Source organism: Octopus bimaculoides, chromosome 29 (assembly GCF_001194135.2).
Source record: "Octopus bimaculoides isolate UCB-OBI-ISO-001 chromosome 29, ASM119413v2, whole genome shotgun sequence".
Taxonomy (NCBI): domain Eukaryota; kingdom Metazoa; phylum Mollusca; class Cephalopoda; order Octopoda; family Octopodidae; genus Octopus; species Octopus bimaculoides.
In genome coordinates this window covers 11,605,690-11,610,689 of record NC_069009.1, presented here as the reverse complement: position 1 = coordinate 11,610,689, position 5,000 = coordinate 11,605,690, and the positions used below count along the sequence as shown (strand labels likewise).

The 5,000-nt window shown below is 43.8% G+C and overlaps 1 protein-coding gene across 3 annotated transcripts in view; it reads right to left on the bottom strand.

The window, feature by feature from the left end:
* LOC106868081 (E3 ubiquitin-protein ligase mib1) overlaps positions 1 to 5,000 on the bottom strand; it is a 36,955-nt gene that overhangs the window by 18,739 nt on the left and 13,216 nt on the right. The window lies entirely within an intron of this gene.

Below are 5,000 nucleotides of genomic sequence, written 5' to 3'. Positions count from 1 at the left end.
GCCATCAACAGTCTGAAAAATAGTCACATATCTGTAATGATCTTTATCCCCTACGGGAATCAGAGTTGCTTCAATTCTACAGCTGTTGACAGTATACTCAATCAGATCTACCGAGAGATAGATGTGGGTACCTTGGTGTATATATAACATCTTTAAATAGCGGTCTGACCGTCTGCCAAGCAAATGGGAAGCAGTAATTTAAGAAATGGTATGCTCCGGAATAATCATTTAAAGATGCTTTTGTGACATGTTGTTATTGTTTTTATTGAATAAAATTTGTTGAAAAAAAAAAAGCCGCAATAATTATGCACCAACCCAATATCTATAGCTATATCTATATCTATCTATCTATCTATCTATCTATCTATCTATCTATCTATCTATCTATCTATCTATCTATCTATCTATCTATCTATAGTATAGTATAGAATAGTTATAGTATAGTAATAGGCATCCGTCAGTCTCGAGACGCTATGGATCTGTGCCCGAAGAAATCGTGTCATCTGTTGATGGTGGTGTAGCGTCTGTTATGGCTGTAAAGGCCTACACGGAAGTGGCGGTCATGCATGCAGCGACTGCGTTTGAAGGAGCTCTCTACCGGCGTTGATGATCTCAATGCTTGCAGCGTTGCCCTGGTCAATTAGTGATTGTGCTTCAGCACACTTCTCCTCCATGGGGTTATTGTGTTCTTTCACATTCGCTTCAAACCAGTCATCTATCATTCTCATCCTCTTTCCAAAGGATCTCAGTGCTGTGCTATGGATGATGTCCTTGAGAATGTCCCATCTTTGTTGAACATTGCCTGCTGGTGGGTCTGCAAGCAGGGCGTCTTCTAATGTCTTGTGGGATGCATCTATTTCAATTGGCTGTTTAGTTGCGGTAGTATTGATGCGCTGCTTGTCCGGTGACTTGGCGCAGTGCATCTTTGTTGGCTGGAGTTTGATATTACAGCAAACCAAGGAGTGGCCTGTGCCACAGTCGGCTCTCTGAAAAGATCGAGTCAGGAGGACATTTCTCAGGTGGTTGCGTCTTGTGATAATCAAATCTAGCTGGTGCCAGTGGCTTGAGCGAGGATGACGCCAGGAGACCTTGTGTTGAGCTTCGGCCTGGAAGTAGGTGTTAGTGACACGTAGTCCATGGAGCATGCAGAGCTCAAGCAGCCGTTGCCCATTTTAGTTCCAGCCCCGTACCGACCCAAACACTCTGGCCAGTAATCATGATCAGCTCCCACTCCGGCGTTGAAGTCATCAAGTAACATCAGCTGTTCTCAATATGGGATCATTTCTATTTTCATAGAGACCTGATTTTAAAACTCATCCTTGGTGTCTTGTGAGGAATAGAGGTTTGGATCATAAGCAGTGAAAATGTTGACAGGCTCATCAGAAGTGTGCGATCGAAGTGAGAGTATCAGCTCTGAGTCGTCACTGTTGAGTTCTACCAACTTCAACCGAGGGTTCTTCACGGCAGAGTCAAAACCAAGATCTCTGACTTCATATATGCCTTTCCCTTGCTAGAAAAATAAGTATAGACTCGTTCACGAAGAGTCCCCGAATCTGAGAGCCTCGTTTCACGGAGTGCTTCAACATCCACTCGGAGTCGAAGTAGTTCGTTATTGACCACTTCTGTCTTGCGTGTGTTGCTGATGTTTTGAAGGTCCTCTGACAGACCAGTTGTCATGGCCCTTTATGTTCCAGCATCCAAGTTTGAATGCTAGTTTTTTTGCGTTGCTTGCTTGCTTGTTCGCTTTTCTTGGTGCAAAGTTTACAGCTTATAATTCAGGAAGTTAGGTTCCCTAAGATCCAGTGGTGGAGCTGGGCTGCGATAGCACCTAACTGGCTGGGGGCTACCCAGGTTGAGGTGGGTGGTAACTATCCAGTGAGGCACAATGGCATATCTCCCTCTGTCGAAAGCAGCCCCTGCCGCCTTACTCTTACGCCAATTATTGCAGGCTTAAAACCGATAGACTGTTGCTTTCCGTGTTTTGCCGTCGTAGTTAGACGGTACTGAAGTTTCCTCTCCAGAGCGCAGGCCTGGGCAGTTTTTCACGTCTCCCCTGTCCACCGCCATCAGTATTATCAAGGGAAGGGCAAGGTCCAATACAATAAGGTACCAGTGGGGCCTCTGGGCCTGCCAGAACGAGGTTGTCAAACTGCCTTAGGGACTCTGGCCCCTGATTTATCCCAGGGGTTTACTCCCGAAACCCCTCTTTTAAGTGGGTATTGTCGCAAGGCAACAGAGCCGTTATTTATCGCTGCTGTCTTAAGCGGGTAAAGGCTAAATAATCAGCATGACTAGTGACGATAATTGCTTATTTGGATGGCCGTTGGCTCTTCAGAGATCATCAGCGCTTTTACAAATCTTGTATTTAATCCTGCAGGGTGCCCAAAAGCACCCTCCTCTCAAAGCACGCTCTGTGAGGTTACCGGTAGGTCACATACAGCCCGACATCTGGACAAGGAAGAGGAAACACAACGGTTTTTTAAGCAGTTTTAGTTGTAGAAGATGAGAGGCTGAAATATACAGAAGCGTCACGTGGTAGCTAATGCTGCTTATTACTAGAGTTATTAGTTTATTTTATATTATTTTGGGTTGTTGACTAAGATCAAAACCTTGTGGCAAACGACTACTCACACGAACTGTTTGGTTTATCTGGTGGTGCTTGGAGGTGAGTAGAATGATTATGGGAAGAACGGGAGCAAGCTGGAAGTTATAGATATCTAGGGAGTGAATTAGAGAACAAAAAACAAACAGAAAAGAAAACAGTATGATTTCTTAAAAAGAGAGTCACGCCAAGCGAACAAGAACCAGCTTTTGTCGTTTATGCATATGATAATATATTTATAGAAAAAGTAAAAAACGAAGATAGGTGTAAGAGCAACACGCAGGTGTATTAGTTTGACGCTCGGGAAAAAATGGAAGTCTTTTATGTTTCGAGCCTACGCTCTTCAACAGAAAGGAATAAGAGGATATAATAAAAAGAGAATGAAAAAAAAAAAAACGGAGAGAGAAAAACTGTGTAGAGTTGAGCGGTCCGATATGGTGAATGAGTGGAAAAAAAGAGAGGTTGAATGAAAGGGGGATAATGATGAAAAGAAGTTGAATGAAAGGGAGAAAATAATGGTGATCCCAACGAGCTAAAGTGCTTAAGCATATGTGTTTAAATAAGAATGGTTTGTGTGAATGTGTATATGTTTATGTGTGAACGAAGGTGGAATCTGACGTGCCTGTGTGTGTGCGTGTGTAATGTATGTGTGTGTGTTGTGTGTAGCAGTTGGTGTGTGCAGATGTGTATGTGCGTGTATCATACACACACAACGAGAGATGGGTAAGGGTGGAGCTGGTGCGAGGGGAAAGAGCAGAGGCACGGTCTGCAGATCGTGTCCGAGCAAAGGCTCGGGCAACGGCAGTGTGGATAGTGGTGAGGGGGAATCCACATAGAATGAAATGGTGAACCACAAGTTGAGAGTGAATCTAAAACATCATGGTTGTCACAGCAGAGCCTGCGTAGCCGGAGGAAGTGAGAGTAGGGGATGGAGTGGGTAGGGTTGGAGGAGCAAAAGTTAAGGTAGGTGTATGAGTCAGTGTGTTTGTAGTGGATGGAGGTAGTAAGAGCGGGGCGGTGTATGCTCGCAGAAATGTCGAGTAATCCAACGGAAGAGTTAAAGACAGTGCAGGAGAATTCAAAGACAGGATGGAAGAATTGGATAAAGGAACGGAAGGAGTCCAGTTGTTCGAAGGAAAGTGAGATCACGCCGATACAGTCATTGATATAACAACCGTATATTTCAGGATTGGGACCAGTGAATTGGGAGAACAGATTCGCATAATTGAGGCCCATTTTCGTTCCCATGACCACTCTGTAGACCTGTAAGTGGAACTCACCCACGAACAATAAGCCGTTGAGAGAAATAACAAGTTCGGCCAGATGAAGTGTGGGAGTATCAGGTTGAGGGTTAGGCTGAAGGTCTAGGGTGAGTTTAAGCGCGAGAAGTCCTTCATTATTTGGGATCAACGTATATAAACTTTTAATATTATGAGTGAACAGAAGCTGAGAGGAGCCAGAAGGGAAGAAGAAAAAGTGAAACAGAGGGAGAGCATGGATTACTTAACACTAAAAGAAGAAAGGTTGATGAGAGTGAATGTCTGCCAGTTTCTCTATTTCTCTCTTTCTCTCTCATACATACACAAATTCATATATATGTATGTACACACACACACACACACACACACACACACATACACACACACGCACGCACACACACACGCACATATAATTGCGTATATAAAACTTAAGACAGGAAAATACACTAAGGAACTTGCTTCATTGTATCCCTTCTCTAATGTTCTAATCAACATTGCTATGATTTTCCACAAAATGCCAGAACAGATATGTTGCATACTAGAAGGTTCATAGAATGGACGGGATGTACTTGTCATGGCACAAGTACTATAACGGTTATTGTTTAACAAGTCACACAGACCTCTTCCCTACCCTGTATCATTGTTATTTGGAAGTAATATCTCCTTTGTTCAATTGGTCAACTCCCCTTCGCACTGTGTTGGCTGTGTTTATAAGGTCAACATATGAGATAGGCTACCCACTTTATGGTGAGGCGGTCATGCCTTTGAGCGGGGTGAAAGAAGATGGAATATTGTTAGTTACATAATATAACTAGGGTTGGCGGCGAGCTGGCAGAAACATTAGTACCCCGGGGCAAAAGGCTTAGCGGTGTTTCGTCTGTCCTTATGTTCTGAGTTCCCATTCCGCCGAGGTCGACTTCGCCTTTCATCCTTTCGGGGTAGATAAATTAAGTACCAGTTGCGTACTGGGTTGATCTAATCGACTGGCGCCTCCCCCCAAAATTTCGGGCCTTGTGTCTAGAGTACAAAAGAATATTAAAGGGAGGTTGAAGGGAGTGAATAAAGGCGTGGAAAGCATTGCCTGCCAGTTTCTTTCTTTTTCTCTTTCTCTCTCTCGCACACAGAAATTCATGCAAACA